Source organism: Ranitomeya imitator, chromosome 5 (genome assembly GCF_032444005.1).
Source record: "Ranitomeya imitator isolate aRanImi1 chromosome 5, aRanImi1.pri, whole genome shotgun sequence".
Classification (NCBI taxonomy): Eukaryota; Metazoa; Chordata; class Amphibia; order Anura; family Dendrobatidae; genus Ranitomeya; species Ranitomeya imitator.
Window position 1 is genome coordinate 670,278,412 of NC_091286.1, and position 21,511 is coordinate 670,299,922.

General features: G+C 46.7%; 1 protein-coding gene across 2 annotated transcripts in view; it reads right to left on the reverse strand.

Annotated features, from left to right (window-relative positions):
* The window catches only part of LOC138638743 (cytochrome P450 2C23-like), a 761,024-nt gene that overhangs the window by 664,068 nt on the left and 75,445 nt on the right, over positions 1-21,511 (reverse strand). The gene's annotated exons all lie outside the window — the stretch shown is intronic.

The window sequence follows — 21,511 nt, forward strand, 5'->3', positions numbered from 1 at the left end:
CAGTCCACTCCCTGTACCTTTTGCAGAATATTAGTCGGTCCCTGATGTTTTTTTCTGGAGAGAAGTGGCTTCTTTGCTGCCCTCCTTGAAACCATGCCTTGCTCAAAGAGTCTCCACCTCACAGTGCGTGCAGAAGCACTCACACCAGCCTGCTGCCATTCCTGAGCAAGCTCGGCACTGCTGGTAGTCCGATCCCGCAGCTGAAATAGTTTTAAGATACGGTCCTGGCGCTTGCTGGTCTTTCTTGGGCGCCCTGGAGCCTTTTTAACAACAATGAAAGCTCTCTCCTTGAAGTTCTTGATGATGCAATAGATTGTTGACTGAGGTGCAATCTTTGTAGCTGCGATACTCTTCCCTGTTAGGCCATTTTTGTGCAGTGCAATGATGGCTGCACGTGTTTCTTTAGAGATAACCATGGTTAACTGTAGAGAAACAATGATACCAAGCACCAGCCTCCTTTTTAAAGTGTCCAGTGATGTCATTCTTACTTAATCATGACTGATTGATCGCCAGCCCTGTCCTCATCAACACCCACATCTGTGTTAATGGATCAATCACTAAAACGATCTTAGCTGCTCCTTTTAAGGCAGGACTGCAATGATGTTGAAATGTGTTTTGGGAGTTAAAGTTCATTTTCTGGGCAAATATTGACTTTGCAAGTACAGTAATTGCTGTTAAGCTGATCACTCTGACATTCAGGAGTATATGCAAATTTCCATTAGAAAAAATGAAGCAGTAGACTTTGGAAAAATTAATATTTGTCTCATTCTCAAAACTTTTGGCCATGATTGTAGTTAGTTAACTGTTACTGGTCGTAGCCATGAATACCTAAGCTACTGCAATGCCCAGCACATGAGATAAGCCACATAGCTTATCATAAGAACTATACTACATTTTGAATTTAAGGTTATTAGGATAAGTTTCTTTGTAACAAACTGGCAAGATTTACAACCTGCCATGTAATCCTTTTAAGCAACGTTTTGTCATTAAGGATGAATTACATCTTTTCCATTAGTTTTCAATTGTTGCAGTCCTGGAGTCATAATTTGCTTTATATTTTGTTGATGTAACTGTATGAGTGCTTTATTCTGGAATTAGTTGTATTTGCCATTGGCACCATTTTGGGGGAGCTTTTGGGGACTTTTCGGCAGAATATACTTTGATCATATTGTGATCAGATGACAAAAAAAAGGAGCAATTCTCCCTCTCTCATTATTCTGGCATTTGGCAAATATTAATAATGATGGTAATCCTAATTTACCTAAAACTGGAAAGGTTTATTCTGATTTCATGTCGGATATTGAGAAAAACCTGCATATGTGTCTTTTTATATAGCGGATGCAAACATATGGCTTCAACTATACATATGAGTCAGAACCTTAATTTCTCTGTTTCCAGAGCTGTGCGAGGGTTTGTTTTTTGTGATAGAAAAACATTTAGAATTGAGAGTGCTCAGTGGTTGATACCTTTTAATGCCAAAGACATACTGATAGGAATTCTAGATTGTGAGCCCAATCGGGGACAGTGATGATAATGTGTGCAAACTGTAAAGCGCTGCGGAATATGTTAGCGCTATATAAAAATAAAGATTATTATTATAAAGATTATTATTTTAATGGCTAACTGAAAAGATGGTAACAAATTGCAAGCTTTCAAGACTACTCCATTCCCTTCATCAGGCAAAGACTAAAGCAAATTCTAAAGAATCATATATTTATTATTATTATTATTATTTATTGTTATAGTGCCATTTATTCCATGGCACTTTACATGTGAGGAGGGGTATACATTACAATATACCGTATATACTCGAGCATAAGCCGAGATTTTCAGCCCAAATTTTTGGGCTGAAAGTGCCCCTCTCGGCTTATACTCGAGTCAAGGTGGGTGGCAGGGTCGGCGGGTGAGGGGGAGAGGGCGCTGAGGCATACTTACCTAGTCCCAGCGATCCTGGCGCTGTCCCTGCCATCCCACGGTCTTCGGTGCTGCAGTTCTTCCCCTCTTCAGCGGTCACGTGGGACCGCTCATTAGAAAAATGAATAGGCGGCTCCACCTCCCATAGGGGTGGAGCCGCGTATTCATTTCTCTAATCAGCTGTGCCGGTGACCGCTGATAGAGGAAGAAGCTGCGGCACCGAAGACCAGGCAGAGGGAGCGTCAGGATCGCTGGGACTAGGTAAGTATGTAATATTCACCTGTCCGCGTTCCAGCTGCCGCTCCATCTTCCCGGCGCCTCCATCTTCCCGGCGTCTGCGCTCTGACTGTTTAGGTCAGAGGGCGCGATGACGCGTATAGTGTGCGTGGCGCTCTCTGCCTGTTCAGTCAGTGCAGAGACACCGGGAAGATGGAGGCGCCGGGACCGGACGCTGGGAGCTGCAAGCAAGAGAGGTGAGTATGGCGTTTTTTTTTTTTTTATTGCAGCAGCAGCGGCCATGGCACAGATTTATGTGGAGCATCTATGGGGCAAAATGAACGGTGCAGAGCACTGTATGGGGCAGAGCTATGGGACAAAATGAACGGTGCTGAGCACTGTATATGGGGCACAATGAACGGTGCAGAGCACAGTATAGGGCAGAGATATGGGACAAAATGAACGGTGCCGAGCACAGTATGGGGCACAGCTATGGGACAAAATGAACGGTGCCGAGCACAGTATGGGGCACAGCTATGGGACAAAATGAACGGTGCCGAGCACAGTATATGGGGCACAATGAACGGTGCAGAGCACAGTATGGGGCACAGCTATGGGACAAAATGAACGGTGCCGAGCACAGTATGGGGCACAGCTATGGGACAAAATGAAGGGTGCAGAGCATTGTATATGGGGCACAGATATGGGGCAATACTGAACGGTGCCGAGCACAGTATGGGGCACAGCTATGGGACAAAATGAACGGTGCAGAGCACTATATGGGGCACAGCTATGGGACAAAATGAACGGTGCAGAGCACTATATGGGGCACAGCTATGGGACAAAATGAACGGTGCAGAGCATTGTATATGGGCATAGCTATGGGACAATACTGAACGGTGCAGAGCACAGTATGGGGCACAGCTATGGGGCAATAATGAACGGTGCAGAGCACAGTATGGGGCACAGCTATGGGACAAAATGAACGGTGCAGAGCACAGTATGGGGCACAGCTATGGGACAAAATGAACGGTGCAGAGCACTATATGGGGCACAGCTATGGGACAAAATGAACGGTGCAGAGCACTATATGGGGCACAGCTATGGGGCAATAATGAACGGTGCAGAGCACTATATGGCACAGCTATGGGGAAATAATGATCTATTTTTATTTTTGAAATTCACCGGTAAATGCTGCATTTCCACCCTAGGCTTATACTCGAGTCAATAAGTTTTCCCAGGTTTTTGTGACAAAATTAGGGGGGTCGGCTTATACTCGGGTCGGCTTATATTCGAGTATATACGGTAATATATTTATCCAACAGCTGCAGGTACCTTTCCTTGCAACCAGAAAAAAATGTAAAACCTGTCTATTTATAATGACTACAGACAAGATAAAGATCCCCAATTCCCATCAGGAATACAAGATACCAGGTACCTTCAGCTCAATCACATCTAATGTGGTGTACTTAATTATTTGTACTAAATGTCTAACTGGAGGTCTGTATGTGGGGTTGACAGGGCAGAAACTGAGAACAAGGATAAATTCCCACCGCCTTACAAGAGAAAAAAGAATGGATCTACCTGTGGCAATACATTTTTTGTCTCCCCAATCATAATATTATTGACATGAAATTACTTGTACTGAAGGGTAACTTCAAATCTAAGAGAGACAGGAGAATTTGGGAGTATAAATTTATGGCAACCTTTGACACACTTAGTGCAGGAATGAATGTGTCGCATGGATTTATGTCTTTTTACATCAATTAAGGAATTTGCGCTTCAGACCATGTGGGGGCATCATAACAGTACCAGACCCCAATCAGATGACAACAAAACATTCACTCCTTATCTAGGAACTTTCCAATATTTATGGACACAACTGTTTATCACTCTCCCATAATGACAGTTCTGTGATGTGTTGGGCATAAATTTGTGATTCTTCAGTATTTCTTTTAGTCTTTGCCTGATGAAGAGACCTGTGTAGTCTTGAAAACTTGCAATTTGTTACCATCTTTTCAGTTAGCCATTAAAAGCTATCAACCACTAAGGAATCTCAATTCTAAATATTTTTCTCTCTACGATATACATCTTTCCTGCATTTTTTGTGATGGTAATATATATAAATATATATATATATATATTTTGTGTGTAATTTTTTCAAAGTAAAACCACATTTGTTAGACTACTTTATTTTTATTTTACATTACAAAAAATCAAATTGCCTAATAACTGTACCCAACATAGCTAGACAACCATACATACGTCCACTTTATTCAGAATGGGGCTGAAGACCCCTGTACTCTGTTATGGACCCAAATCTCAAGATCACTGGGAGTTCTAAAGGTCAGACACCAAGCAATCAGCAATCTATCCCCTTTCTCTTTGGAAATAACTTTTTTTGGGTGGGAGAGAAGAGTAACTCTTAAAAACTTTTGCTGACAGCGGGTTATAAGTTAAAACCTGTAATTGCGTGAAAATAGGTGTTTGCCACTCGGAGATTTCCTAAATTGTATTAAATCCCTTTTGTGCTTTTTAATACAAATACAGCCATAAAGGGCGTTTATACTGCAAGGTAATCATGATTGAATGTTGCTGAAAATGCTTTTTAACAAATATTTTGCTGTGTATACAGGCTGCAGGGAGCAAAGTGCTTGTTCATCAGGTGAAATAATCTGTTGTGCAGCCTAAAAGAAATCGTTCTCGACAATTGATTGTCCTGTAATTGGGACTCGCACCGCTCAGAATCATGGCAGCCTATGCACACTGAGCAACTTAGTATAGATTGATCAGTGCATGTTATATATTTTTGCTCTGCTTGTGTAAAGAGGCATTTAAATGACAGTAAAAGCTTGCCGATCGGCAGCCGTATCATGTTGCCGGTCGGTCCATGTATGCAGACCTTTAGTAATCTGCAATTGACCTCAACCTGTTTGGAAAGGAACAAATGAATACGAACTTTTGGTAAACAGCCAAACAGCTCACTGTAGTATGAGACATTATAGGCCACTTAAATTGCACTAAATTATCAGAACATTATCCATTTTTGGAGGGAAAATCTTTGCCTTGCTGGTGTTCACACACAGGTGGTGAAAGCAAAAGGAGCCAGGGCCTTTTCTCATGGAGTGGTGCAAAAATCATCTCTGTTAGGGGAGTCTCAATTGCGTTTTGCTTTGCTAAATGAAGAAGTGAAAGCTTTTTCACAAGGATCCCTTTGTATAAATGTTGGTGACTGTGCACCTTGACCATGCCTACACTTCCAAATTTTTTTTTTACTGAAGCGGGGAGGTAATTATGACTTACCATATTTTTTGGACTATAAGACACTTTTTTTCTGCAAAAATGTGGAGGAAAATGGGGGATGGCTGTGGTGGGGAGCTGAGTGAGTGGCAGTGGCGGAGCTGCGGGTCACAGGAGGCATGAGCAGGCAGCTGAAGATAACTCCTGTGCCCTCTGCTAAAGAGAAATAAATATTCACTGCATTCCATGCTCATGCGGCTGGTATGCATGACCCCATCTTTATTCTAGTATGATTGGCCCCCATCCCCATCCTTGTATGTATGGCCTCATCCTAACCTGTTAAAGGGATCCCTGTCGCTTCCAGGCATAGAATCACTATCCCCATGAGGAAGGCAACACCACTGTAACAACCGGCTTCCTGGGGTATTACTCATGGTCTCCTCATCCCCATCCTGGTGTGCATGGGCCCCTTCATCCTTATCCCGATATGCATGGCATCCTCATCCTTATCTTGGTATGCATGACTCCCTCATCCCCATCCTGGTGTGCATGGCCCTCTCATCACTATTGTGTTGTGCATGGCCCCCTTATCCCTATCCTGGTATTCATGGCCTTCTCATCCCCATGCTGGTATGCATGGTCCCCTCATCCCCATCCTGGGAGAAATGGTCCCCCTCATTTCAACCCTGGTATGAATGGCCCCTCTCTTTCCTATCCTGGTATGCATGGCCCCCCATCACTGTCCTAGTATGATTGGTCCCCATCCCCATCCTGGTATGCATGATCCCCATCTCGGTCCTTGTCTGCATGGTCCCTATCTCTGTCCTTGCATGCATGACCCCCATCTCTGTCCTGGTATGATTGGCCCCATCCCCATCCTGGTATGCATGGCCCATCATAAAAACATTAAAAAACAAACCATTACACTTCCCTTCATGCATTACATTGCAGCGTCTGTTCAAATGCCTACAGCTGCTTTATACTTGTAAGCAGCGCATGGCAGGGACTTCATGCACTGATTACAAAACCGAAGGACATCTTCCAGAATAATAAATAGTAATAATTTTTATTTATATAGCGCCAACATATTCCGCAGCACTTTACAATTAAGTGGGGACATGTACAGACAATAAATTCAGTACAAATTAGGCTACGTTCACATTTGCGTTGTTGGGCGCAGCGTTGTCGACGCATACCGATGCATGCATCATGCGCCCCTATCTTTAACATGGGGGGCGCCTGTATGCGTTGTATTGCGTTATACGATGCATGCGTCAATTTGACGCACCAGAGGCCAAAATTCAGGAACATTACTAGTTTATGTCAACACATACGTCAAAAAATGCAGCGTTGTGTTATGCGTTGTTGGTTGCATCGACGACACTGCGCCCAACAACGCAAATATGAACGTAGCCTTAAGACAATTTAAACAGTGACATTAGGGGTGAGGTGCCTGCTCGCAACCTTACAATTTGCAAGACTCATACTCACTGCTCTGCACACCGGGGCTATGTGCGTGGAGGGCAATGAGTATTTACTGCTCTTTAGTAGAGCACACAGTGTCACCCACAACCATCGGCTTCCTACAGCAGCCGGGCGGTTACGTGTGCTCGCTAGGGTTGAGCGAAACGGATCGAACAAATTAAAAAATCGCCGACTTTTGGCAAAGTCGGGTTTCAAGAAACCCAACCCGATTCGAGTGTGAGATCGGCCATGAGGTCGGCGATCTTCGCGCCAAAGTTGCGTTTCGTATGATGCTTTAAGCGCCATTTTTCAGCCAATGAAGGAGGACGCAGAGTGTGGGCAGCGGGATGACATAGGTCTCGGTCCCCACCATCTTAGAGAAGGGCATGACAGTGATTGGCTTGCTTACTGCGGCGTCACAGGGGCTATAAAGGGGTGTGCACGGCGACCACCATCTTACTTCTGCCGATCGTAGCATAGGGAGAGGTTGCCGCAGCTTCATCAGAAGAAGGGATATAGTTAGGGAGGGAAGATTAACCCCCAAACTGCTTGTGCTGTAGCGATTTCCACTGTCCAACACCACCATTTGTTTGCAGGGACAGTGGAGGCTATATTTTTGTGCATCAGCTCTGTAGCTTATTAGGCTGCCTTATAAGGCTCCCTGATAGCTGCATTGCTGTTTGTACGCCGCTGTGCAAACCAACTGCTTTTTTAAAAGCAAAAATCCTGTTGCTCCTATCTGCACAGTTATCTTGTTTACTAGATGGCGGCCCGATTCTAACGCATTGGGTATTCTAGAATATGCATGTCCACATAGTATATTGCACAGCCAACGTAGTATATTGCCCAGTCACGTAGTATATTGCCCAGTCACGTAATATATTGCGCAGTCAGGTAGTATATTGCCCAGCCACATAGTATATTGCCCAGCCACGCAGTATATTGACCAACCATAGAAAACCACTATAATGTTTCGGTTTCTTTTCACATTCACCCCCATACTACTCTATTTCTTCCTATCTCCTGTAGTCCCTCCACCCAGTAAAGAACTAGTCATTTCTCCCTCCACCCTCCCCAGTCATCTCACCTCCTCCACAGAACTATTCCTCCACATACAATCCTTTCTCGCCAGGCACACACGGCCACATCATGACCTATCCAGCTCACACCTTCTAACGCTCTGTCTGCTGCTCCTCATTGCTGGCGACATATCCCCAAATCCTGGCCCTCCTCATCACATCCCCACATTCATTTCTAATCCCCTGCCACGATCCTCTACACGTCCTCGCAACCACAGTAACCTCATACCCATTCATCCTGCCCCCACTCCCCCAATTTCCCTATCTGGAGCACTATGGAACGCACGCTCTGTCTGCAATAAACTTCCATTTATCCATGACCTCTTTATCAATAACAAACTCTCCTTCCTCGGCATCACTGAAACCTGGCTCACCCCTTCTGACACAGCCTCCCCTGCGGCACTCTCTTACGGTGGCTTCCACCTTTCTCACACACCCCGCCCCAGCAGCAAGCATGGCGGAGGAGTTGGTTTTCTCCTGTCAGATAACTGCTCCTTCACCCCAATCCCACTGCCACCCTCTGTTATCCTCCCTTCCTTTGAGGTGCACTCTGTGCGCATCTACTCCCCCTCCAACCTCCAACTGGCTGTCATCTACCGTCCCCCAGGGCCAGCCACCACCTTCTTCGACCACTTCACCACCTGGCTACTCCACTTCCTCGCCGCTGACATCCCCACTATCATCATGGGCGACTTCAACATCCCCATTGACACTTCCCTCTCAGCTGCCACTAAACTTCTATCTCTCACTTCCTCCTTTGGCCTCACTCAATGGTCTTCTACAGCCACCCACAAAGATGGTCACACACTGGACCTCATTCTCACCCGCCTCTGCTCCCTATCTAACCTCTCAAACTCACCTCTTCCTCTTTCTGACCACAACCTACTTACATTCTCTTCCCTTTCCACTCCTTGTCTACAACCCCCACCCCACAAACTCTCACACCCTCGCAGAAATCTTAAACACCTTGATCTTCACTCACTCTCTGAATCCCTCCTCCCTCTCACAGACATAAGCTCCCTACACAATGCGGATGATGCTGCCGCTCTATATAACACCACAATAGCTGCAGCTTTGGAATCTCTTGCCCCTCTCACACATACCAAAGCTCGCAAAATCAACAGACAACCCTGGCACACCAGCATGACAAAAGAACTGAGGCGAGCTTCCAGAGCTGCTGAGCGCAGATGGAAAAGATCCCACTCCATCGAGCACTTCATCGCATTCAAACAGTCCCTCACTGCTTTCAAAACCATGCTCGCCACAGCAAAACAAACCTACTTCTCATCTCTCATATCCTCCCTGTCTCACAACCCCAAACAGTTATTCAACACCTTCAACTCTCTCCTCCGTCCCCCAGCACCTCCTCCCTCCCCACTCATCTCAGCTGAAGACTTCGCCTCATTTTTCAAGCAGAAAATTGAGAACATCAGAGAAAATTTTAGTAAACAACCCCCAGAACCCTTCCTCCCAACTACCCAGCCCTCCACCTCCAAAACCAACTTCTCCACCATTACAGAAGACGGACTCTCCACTCTACTCTCAAGATCGCATCTCACCACCTGTGCACTTGACCCACTCCCATCCCACTTCATCCCAAACCTCACCACAGTCTTCATCCCAACCCTAACCCATCTCTTTAACCTATCACTAACAACTGGCATTTTCCCTCAAGCTTTAAACATGCCACAATCACACCTATCCTCAAAAAGCCCTCTCTTGACCCATCCTCTGTATCTAGCTATCGCCCTATATCACTTCTCCCCTTTGCCTCAAAACTACTGGAACAACATGTCCATATTGAACTGTCCTCCCATCTATCTTCCTGCTCCTTCTTCGACCGCTTTCAATCAGGCTTCCGGTCACACCACTCCACTGAAACTGCCCTAACTAAGGTCACCAATGACCTATTAACCGCCAAGAGCAAGCGACACTACTCTGTCCTCCTCCTCCTGGACCTGTCCTCTGCCTTTGACACAGTGGACCATTCCCTGCTGCTGCAGACCCTCTCATCCCTTGGCATCACAGAATTGGCCCTATCCTGGATCTCATCATACCTAACTGACCGTACATTCAGCGTCTCCCACTCACACACCACCTCCTCACCTCGCCCCCTATCTGTCGGAGTCCCGCAAGGTTCAGTTCTAGGACCCCTGCTCTTCTCCATCTACACCTTTGGCCTGGGACAGCTCATAGAATCTCACGGCTTTCAGTATCATCTCTATGCTGACGACACACAGATCTACATCTCTGGACCAGATATCACCTCCCTACTAACCAGAATCCCTCAATGTCTGTCTGCTATTTCATCCTTCTTCTCCACTAGATTTCTAAAACTTAACATGGACAAAACAGAATTCATCATCTTTCCCCCATCTCACGCGATCTCCCCAACGAACCTATCCATTACAGTAAACGGCTGCCCACTCTCCCCAGTCCCACAAGCCCGCTGTCTTGGGGTAATCCTTGACACTGATCTCTCCTTTAAACCACATATCCAAACCCTTTCCACTTCCTGCCGCCTCCAACTCAAAAATATTTCACGGATCCGCACATTCCTAAACCAAGAATCTGCAAAAACCCTAGTCCATGCCCTCATCATCTCCCGCCTTGACTACTGTAACCTCCTGCTCTGTGGCCTCCCCTCTAACACTCTTGCACCCCTCCAATCTATTCTAAACTCTGCTGCCCGACTAATCCACCTGTCCCCCCGCTATTCCCCGGCCTCTCCCCTCTGTCAATCCCTGCACTGGCTCCCCATCACCCAGAGACTCCAGTACAAAAGCCTAACCATGACATATAAAGCCATCCACAACCTGTCTCCTCCATACATCTGTGACCTCGTCTCCCGGTACTTTCCTGCATGCAACCTCCGATCCTCACAAGATCTCCTTCTCTACTCCCCTATTATCTCCTCTTCCCACAATCGCATACAAGATTTCTCTCGTGCATCCCCCCTACTCTGGAATGCTCTACCACAACATATCAGACTCTCGCCTACCATCGAAACCTTCAAAAAGAACCTGAAGACCCACCTCTTCCGACAAGCCTACAACCTGCAGTAACCACCAATTGACCAAACCGCTGCACGGCCAGCTCTACCCTCACCTACTGTATCCTCACCCATCCCTTGTAGATTGCGAGCCCTCGCGGGCAGGGTCCTCTCTCCTCCTGTACCAGTTGTGACTTGTATTTTTCAAGATTATTGTACTTGTTTTATTATGTATACCCCTACTCACATGTAAAGCGCCATGGAATAAATGGCGCTATAATAATAAATAATAATAATAATAATAATAATAACCACGTAGTATATTGCCCAGTCACGTAGTATATTGCCCAGCCACGTAGTATATTGCCCAGCCACGTAGTATATTGCCCAGCCACGCAGTATATTGCCCAACCACGTAGTATATTGCCCAGCCACGTAGTATATTGCATAGTATATTGCCCAACCACGTAGTATATTGCCCAGCCACGTATTATATTGCCCAGCCACGTATTATATTGCCCAGCCATGAAGTATATTGCCAAGCCACATAGTATATTGCCCAGCCACGTAGTATACTGCCCAGTCATGTAGTATATTGGCCAGTCACGTAATATGCACCATATCCCTGTTAAAAAAAGAATTAAAATAAAAAATATTTACATACTCACCTTCCGGAGCCTCCGGATCGAAGCAGCCGGTTACCGATACTCCTCGCGCGCTCCGGTCTGAAGAGTGCATTGCGGTTTCGCGAGATGATGACGTAGCGGTCTCATGAGATCGCACGTCATCATCTTGCGAGACCGCAATGCATGGAATGGTCACCGGGGCGTCGCGAGGAGCATCGGTAACCGGCCGCTTCGATCCGGGGGCTTCGGATGGTGAGTATGCAACTATTTTTAATTTTTTTTATTATTTTTAACATAAGATCTTTTTACTATTCATGCTGCATAGGCATCATGAATAGTAAAAAGTTGGTCACACAGGGTTAATAGCAGCGTTAACAGAGTGCGTTACACCACGGTCAACGCTGCCATTAACCCTGTGTGAGCGCTGACTGGAGGGGAGTATGGAGCGGGCACTGACTGCGGGGAGGAAGGACCGGCCATTTTTCTGCCGGACTGTGGCCATTGCTGATTGGTCGCGGCAGCCGTGACAGGCAGCTGGTGAGACCAATCAGCAACTTGGATTCCATGACAGGCAGAGGCTGCGAACAATGAATTCCGTGACAGACAGACAGACAGACGTAAGTGACCCTTAGACAATTATATAGTAGACTAGATGGTGGCCCAATTCTAACGCATTTGGTATTCTAGAATATGCATGTCCACATAGTATATTGTCCAGCCAAGTAGTATATTGCCCAGCGACGTAGTATATTTCCCAGCCACGTAGTATATTGCCCAGTCACGTGATATATTGCCCAGTTATGTAGTATATTGCCCATTTACGTAGTATATTGCCCAGTCACGTAGTATATTGCCCAGCCACGTAGTACATTGCCCAGTTACGTAGTACATTGCCCATTTACGTAGTATATTGCCCATTTACGTAGTATATTGCCCAGCCATATAGTGTACAGCACAGAGCCACGTAGTATATTGCACAGTGACGTAGTATATTGGCCAGCCACGTAGTATATTGTCCAGCCACGTAGTATACAGCACAGAGCCACGTAGTATATTGTCCAGCCACGTAGTATACAACACAGAGCCACGTAGTATATTGGCCAGCCACGTAGTATACAGCACAGAGCCACGTAGTATATTGGCCAGCCACGTAGGATATTACCCAGCCACGTAGTATACAGCACAGAGCTACGTAGTATATTGTCCAGCCACGTAGTATACAGCACAGAGCCATGTAGTATATTGTCCAGCCATGTAGTATATTGCACAGCAACGTAGTAAACAGCACAGAGCCACGTAATATATTGCCCAGTGACGTAGTATATTACTGAGCCACGTATGTCACAGGTTAAAAAAATAAAAAATAAACATACTCACCTAGCGATCCGAGGGCCCTTTGTAGTTGAACATACTCACCATTCTGGTTGCTGCTCCTCAGCGTCCCGTCTCTCCGCTTCCTAGGATCCAACGGCGCTGTGCAGATGGGCGCGCGGCTGTCGCCATCTTGTCTTCCCTGGATGCTTTGCGCGAGAGCGCTAGGTCTTCTGAGTAATTTCGCAAAGCATCGCTGGGAAAGGAAGATGGCGGCAGGCGCGAGCGGCTCAGTGGACAACGGAGGGTGAGTATAGCAGGTTTTTTTTTTTTACTATTTTTAACATTACTTTCTTTTATTATTGATGCAGCATAGGCAGCATCAATAGTAAAAGGTTGGGGACACACAGGGTTAATAGCGGCGGTAATGGAATGCGTTACCCATGGCATAACGTGGTCCGTTACCACCGGCATTAACCCTGTGTTAGCGCTGACCGGAGGGGAGTATGGAGCGGAGTGCCGGGGACACTGACTGTGGGAGCGGAGCGCCGGGGACACTGACTGCGGGGAACGGAGTGCCGGGGACACTGAATTCGGGGAGCGGAGCGCCGGGGACACTGATTGCGGAGAGCAGAGCGCCGGGGACACTGACTGCGGGGAGCGGAGCGCAGGGGACACTGACTGCGGGGAGTATGGAGCGGCCATTTTCTTCCGGACTGTGCCGTTGCTGACTGGCAATCAGCGACTTGGATTTCCATGATAGACAGAGGCCACGACCAATGAATATCCATGACAGAAGGACAGACAGACAGACGGAAGTGACCCTTAGACAATTATATATATAGATTTGTCCACACTTTTGTGTGCAGCAGTCCTTTTTATTGCTGCCATACTTTTCCTGAGATCATTGTAGGGAGATTGAAATTGTACTACAGTCCTTGTATTTTTTCATATATCTTCCAGCCACTTTCTGCCACTGCATCGATTCAAAGTGACAGGAGACAGCATTTGTCCACTATGGTTACGAACTACTTTTCCTCCCTTATCGATGTTCTCCCTCACAGGTCATTCCCCTTTGATTACTGAGCATCTAAAATAGACACCTGGCCTGAATTGGCAGAATATGCATTACAGGAGCTCGCTTGCCCTGCTTCTAGCGTGCTATCAGAAAGAGTCTTCAGTGCTGCTGGTTCAATACTGACCGAAAAAAGGACACGTCTGGCTACCCAGAATGTTGATAATCTAACCTTCATTAAAATGAACCAATCATGGATTTCAAGTTATTTTGCCCCACCTTCTCCTGCTGACACGTAGCTTGCCTGAAAAATGTCTTGCTTTTGGCCACCTATTACTGACTTCTCCAATTCCGCCATTTGCAGCTGCTGAATGTCCACCATAGGCCATTTTTATACCTCCCTAAATGGGCTGACTCCCCCCACAGGGCCGTGGTCACCACCTGGCACAAGCACCTGTGCGAGTGCTGTTTGCCTGGACAGGTGGGTGCGCCCACTCTTGGGCGACGGCACTGGCACAGGGTCCCTCAAAGTACAATGAAGTGTCTCTGACGGTGGTGGTGCACAACCGTAATATGAGGGGCCCTGTTCCAGTACCGCCACCCACGAAAGAGTGTTCCCCCTAAGCTCGAACAGTGATCTACCACTTTCAATACTTACCTCTCCCTGCTCCACCACTGTGTAGTCTGTGCTTTTAAATCCTTCAATGGCACTGCCAATTCAAATTTGTTGAAATGATAGATGATAGATAAAATATACAGGGGCCCTGGCCTCCATTTAGACCAGTCAATATTTTGCACCCACTACCACTGTTAGCTACTCAGCAGAGGAGCCCACCCCAGTACCTTTCTATGCCACCTGTTTAGTCCTGTTACGAATTTTGAACTGCTTTTAGCCTACTTTTGTATTTGGATCTACAAACCGTGTCTGCACCACTCATTACAGTTATCCTCCACTGAACAAAGCTAGGCCACCTGTTTAGTCCTTTTACCAATTTTGAACTGCATTTAGCCTACTTTTTTATTGTGGGCCTACAAACTGTGTCTGCACCACTCATTACAGTTGTCCTCCACTGAACAAAGCAATGCCGCCTGTTTAGTCCTGTTACCAATTTTGAACTGCATTTAGCCTACTTTTTTATTGTGGGCCTATTAACTGTGTCTGCGCCACTCATTACAGTTGTCCTCCACTGAACAAAGCAATGCCGCCTGTTTAGTCCTGTTACCAATTTTGAACTGCATTTAGCCTACTTTTGTATTTGGGCCTACTGACTGTGTCTGCGCCACTCATTACAGTTGTTCTCCACTGAACAAAGCTAGGCCGCCTGTTTAGTCCTGTTACCAGTTTTGAACTGCATTTAGCCTACTTTTTTAGTTGGGCCTACTAACTGTGTCTGCGCCACTCATTACAGTTGTTATCCACTGAACAAAGCTAGGCCGCCTGTTTAGTCCTGTTACCAATTTTGAACTGCTTTTAGCCTACTTTTGTATTTGGGCCTACTAACTGTGTCTGCAACACTCATTACAGTTGTCCTCCACTGAACAAAGCTAGGCCACCTGTTTAGTCCTCTTACCAATTTTGATCTGTATTTAGCCAACTTTTTTATTTTGAGCCTACTAACTGTGTCTGCGCCAATCTTTACAGTTGTCCTCCATTGAACAAAGCTAGCCCGCCTGTTTAGTCCTGTAACCAATTTTGAACTGCTTTTAGCCTACTTTTTTAGTTGGGCCTACTAACTGTGACTGCGCCACTCATTACAGTTGTTCTCCACTGAACAAAGCTAGGCCGCCTGTTTAGTCCTGTTACCAATTTTGAACTGCATTTAGCCCACTTTTGTATTTGAGCCTACTAACTGTGTCTGCGCCACTCATTACAGTTGTCCTCCACTGAACAAAGCTATGCCGCCTGTTTAGTCCTGTTGCCAATTTTGAACTGCATTTAGCCCACTTTTGTTTTTGGGCCTACTAACTGTGTCTGCGCCACTCATTACAGTTGTCCTCCACTGAACAAAGCTATGCAAATGTTTTGTCCTGTTACCAAATTTGAACTGCATTTAGCCTACTTTATTATTATTTGGGCCTATATCTGTGTTTCCTCCTCATCCTGCCCATTTTCCATCCACTGCTAGATGAGTTTGCTGGTACATTGACCCAGACCACTACATTCCTCTTGCACTCTACACAGCCTGAATCTGACCCTGCTGAAAGTCAGGTTCCCCTTCCCGCATACTATACCACCTTACACGGGGACAAAGAGGAAGGTGCAGGTGAAAGTGCAGGTTCCTTCATCAGGTGGGGGGGCATACTCATTGGTGAAGTCACTGGCACAGGGCCCCTCATAGTACGCAAAAGTGTCTCTGGCAGTGGGAGGTGCCACCCACCGTCAAACACACCGCCGTACCATGAGGGGCCCTGTTCCAGTGCCAAGTGCCAATGAGTGGGCCCCCCTGCTTGCTCAGGATCACAGCACTTGCAAAGTTGAAATACTTACCTCTCCCTGCTCCACCGCCGTGACGTATTCCGCGTTTCCTGGGCCCACGAAAATCTTGAGCCAGCCCTACCCCCCCACAACTTTAGCCAAATGAACCCCTGTTTTCTATTATTGATGTTTTTGCATTAAAATGGGCACTGTAAGTGTTTTCTTGTCCTCCACTCACTGCCGACTTTGATTCCCCATTGACTTGCATTTGGTTTCGTGTTTCGGTCGGCCCCCGACTTTTCGAAATAATCGGCCGATTTCACCTGACTTTCGCGAAACCCGACTCGATCCTAAAAAAGTAAAAGTCGCTCAACTCTAGTGCTCGCTACTTAATAGAAATGAATATTCACTCCTCTATACTGCCATGGGCGTGGAATGCGCTGAATACTCATTCCTTTTAGTAGACACATGAATTCCAGCAGCAGTAGGAGCCGGCGGCTGACACTATTTTCGCTACTAAAGAGCAATGAATACTCACTGCCCTCCATGCACATAGTCCTGGCGTGCAGAGCACTGAGTATTCCAGCATCTGTCCTTCGGCTTGTAAGCAGCACATGATGTCCCTGCCATGCACTACTTACAAGCATAATGCAGATGCTGGCACCAGAACAAGATGCTGCGAGGGAGCGCAGGAAGATACCGTATATACTCTTGTATAAACCGAGATTTTCAGCACTTTTTTTGTGCTGAATATGCCCCCTCTCGGCTTATACATGAGTCATTGTCCAGAAAGCTGGCGGGGAGAGGGAACGGTGGAGCAGTGGCAGGAGCCGTCCAACAGAATACATCATACTCACCCTTCTCGCAGGGCTGCTGCATCTCTGTCCCTGCATCTCCGTCCCGGCAGCTGTGCCTGTGCTGAGTGGTCACGTGGTACTGCTCATTAAGGTAATGAATATGCAAGAGTCTCCACACCTATAGACATGGAGCGCATATTATTTACCTTAATGAGCAGTACGGTGTGACCATTCAGCATAGGAGAGCTGCCGTGCCGGGACAACAGCGCGGTGGGTTGTGAGGAGGGTGAGTAAGACCGGGGATATGAGCCATGCATACAACGATGGGATGGGGTGAGCCATGTGGGACCTGGGGAGACATGCATACAGCAGGGGGAGCCACACATATCAGGACAGGATGGGAGGGAGCCACATATAGCAGGACTGTACTGGAGAGTCACACATAGCAGGACAGGATTGGGGAACCACACTTAGCAGAACAGGATTGGGGAGCCGCACATACCAGGACAGGATGGGGGGAGCCACACATACCAGGACAAAATGGGGGAGCCACTCATACCAGGACAGGATGAAGGAGCCACATACCAGGACAAAACAGGGGACCCACATACCTGGACAACAATGGAGGGAGACACATATACCAGGAAAGGGATGAGGGGACAATGCATACCCTACTTATACTTAAGTCAATAAGCTTACCCAGTTTTCCGTGGCAAAATTAGGTGCCTCGGCGTATACTAGGATCAGCTTATACTCGAGTATATACGGTAAGTGTAATGGTTTGCTTTTTTAATGTTTTTCTGATGGGGCCATGCATACCAGGATGGGGAAGGGGGCCAATCATACCAGGACAGAGATGGGGGTCATGCATACAAGGACAGAGATGGGGACCATGCAGACAAGGACCGAGATGGGGATCATGCATAACAGGATGGGGATGGGGACCAATCATACCAGGACAGAGATGGGGGTCATGCATACAAGGACAGAGATGGGGACCATGCAGACAAGGACCGAGATGGGGATCATGCATACTGAGATGGGGAACAATCATACTAGGATAGTGATGGGTGGCCATGCATACCAGGATAGGAAAGAGAGGGGCCATTCATACCAGGGTAGAAATGAGGGGGACCATTCCTACCAGGATGGGGATGAGAGGACCATGCATACCAGCATGGGGATGAGAAGGCCATGAATACCAGGATACGGATAAAGGGGCTATGCACAACACAATAGCGATGAGAGGGCCATGCAAACCAGGATAGGGATGAGGGAGTCATGCATACCAAGATAAGGATGAGGATGCCATGCATATCAGGATAAGGATGAAGGGGCCCATGCACACCAGGATGGGGATGCGGAGACCATGAGTAATACCCCAGGAAGCTGGTTGTTACAGTGGTATTGCCTTACTCATGGGGATAGTGATTCCATGCCTGGAAGCGACAGGGATCCCTTTAACAGGTTACATGTTCACACAACACTGTTCTGACTCCAGGCCATAAGTGGGAGCTCTAGACCCAGTTTCAGGGGAGCTTCCCTATATATATATTCTGGCTGGAGAGAAGTTAGTAAGTGAGTCTGAGGAGTGAGGAGTGGAAGAAAAGAGTCAAGAGGAGAGCTGGAGCCGTGCAGACATAAGGTTCTGCAGCTCCTGACAGGAGTTAGTCAGATTGTAAGAGATTATGAGGGAAGAAGAAGCAAAGGAAAGTAAAGATACTGGAAGGGGAGCTGCGAGTGGGCTCCCTCCAGAATCAGCGCAGGAGCTGGACAACATGAGTCCAAGGTTGTGTCGGACTGTATACTCCACAGCAGAAACCGGAAAGCAGGAAATTTCAAATCGCCTGTCCACAACTACACCCGAAGGCACAGCAGCATGTAGAGCCTGGAGTTGCTGCAACTAGGGATATCTGTAAAAAGGCTCGCGTTGCCTGTCATGTGGGTACTGTCCTACATATAGGACAGAGAGAGAAAGGACCTTGTGTGAAGCCTTAGGCAGCAAGGGACACACATTGCAGAGCAGTATGGAAGGCTTCCAACCTCACCTGGTTAAGAGGGCTACAAATCGCTTCCAGGCTGCCCGAACCTCTCCATCACCTGTGATTGATTCATACCCTGGACAGTGGATTTATACCACCAGTAAAAGGTAAAGAGACTGCAACCTTGTGTCCTCCAATTTTTTCTGGCGCTACACCAACTGTCATCTTTACCCACTATACCGGGAGCCTTGGGGACTAAGCTTCACCTGTGGGAAACCATACCATCCCTGCTGCAGTACCATCATCCCAGTGGACCCTTTTAAGCAGTGTCGGTCACCCCTGACCGAATACCACAGATGGCATCACGAACATTCTTTATTCAAAACAACTCCTTTAAAGACCTTCCATTTAAATAGGACGCCAAGGGCCACTGCCATCATACTAACCCTTTAGTGACCACTGAACCAGGCCTGAGTACCCCAGAGCCCTAACGGGCGATCCACATGCATGTCAGGATAGGGATGAGGGGGCCATGCATACAAGGATAGAGATAGGTGCCATGCATACCAGGATAGGGATTAGAGGGGCCATAAATACCAGAGTGAGGATGTGGGGGCCATGCATACCAGGATTGGGATGAGGTGACCATACATACCAGGATAGGGGATATTGAGTACAGAATTGCCCACTTTTTTTGGTTCTTTTTTTTATTTCCTCCTCTAAAACCTGGGTGCATGTTATGGTCTGGTGCATCTTATAGTCTGAAAAATGCAGCATGTTACATGCTTGGCCTACTTGGCTGTGAAACTGACTGGCCATGCTCAATCTTACTCATAGCAACCTGTGTCAGCGCTTTCCAATAAAGATGGGCGAACCCGAACAGTAAAGTTTGGCATCCGTACCAAACACCTACTGTTCGGGCAGGAAGACTGTGTTACTGTCCAGGTTCGGCTTGCCCAAACACAGGATGTCTGTCGCGCTGTCATGTGCTTGGCAGAGCGGCAAAGGGTTGATGCACCAGCAGAAAAACTGTCTGGCCCATCATGTCGCATATTTTACTCTTCAGCAGTGTGTGAAATGGTGCAGAGCATTTTATTTTGACCAATAAACATGAATCAAATTGCAAACTGTTCAAATTTGTGGATATCTGTAATTATTATTAAATTTGAATAAAAGCCAAATTTCAAAGTATCAATTCGATTCTCTCTGGCTTAAACTTATTCCAAAGAAATATCAGAAATATCCGAAAATTATTTTTCACTTTGTTTTTGTTTCTTGTTTCCCCTTTCAATGCTCATAATCTCATTCCAGTTTTCTCAGGATATGCAATACACAGAAGAGAAATAAGGCTGGTTTCACACTTGCGTTTTAAAACGCATGCGTTTGAAAAAAAAAACGCATGGGGAAAAAACGCATGTAAACGCATGCAAACGCTGCGTTTTTTACACGCATGCGTTTTTGCATGTGGTGTAAAAAACGCGGCGTTTACATGCGTTTTTCCATGCGTTTGCGTTTTTTAAACGCATGCTGAAAAATGTGTGACAGCTGCCAATCATCTAAATAAAGTAAAAAAAAACACTATAAACATGAATAGCTAGGGTTAAGGTTAGGGGTAGGGGTAGGGATCCTAACCCTAACCCTACCCCTAACCCTAAAGGGATCCTAACCCTACCCCTAACCCTAACCCTACCCCTAACCCTACCCCTAACCCTAACCCTAAAGGGATCCTAACCCTAACCCTAAAGGGATCCTAACCCTAACCCTAACCCTACCCCTAACCCTACCCCTACCCCTAACCCTGACCCTAAAGGGATCCTAACCCTAACCCTAAAGGGATCCTAACCCTAACCCTAAAGGGATCCTAACCCTAACCCTACCCCTAACCCTAACCCTAACCCTAATCCCTTTAGGGTTAGGGTTAGGGTTAGGGTTAGGATCCCGTTAGGGTTAGGGGTAGGGTTAGGATCCCTTTAGGTTTAGGGTTAGGGTTAGGGGTAGGGTTAGGGTTAGGGTCAGGATCCCGTTACGGTTAGGGGTAGGGTTAGGATCCCTTTAGGTTTAGGGTTAGGGGTAGGGTTAGGGTTAGGGTTAGTGTCAGGATCCCATTAGGGGTAGGGTTAGGGTTAGGGTTAGGATCCCTTTAGGTTTAGGGTTAGGGTTAGGGTCAGGATCCCGTTAGGGTTAGGGTTAGGGTTAGGGTTAGGATCCCTTTGGGGTTAGGGTTAGGGTTATGATCCCTTTATAACCTTTATGGTGGGGGGTGGCATATCAGTGTGTTTCTGTTTTTTTAATATAAAAACGCATGCGTTTTTAATGCAAACAAACGCATGCACAAAAAAACGCATGCGTTTCCATTGACTCCAATGTATTTTTTGGCCCCAAAAAAACGCATGAAAATGCATGCGTTTTTTTGTGTCCAAAAAACACCCCTCAAAAATACTACAAGTTGCATTTTTGAA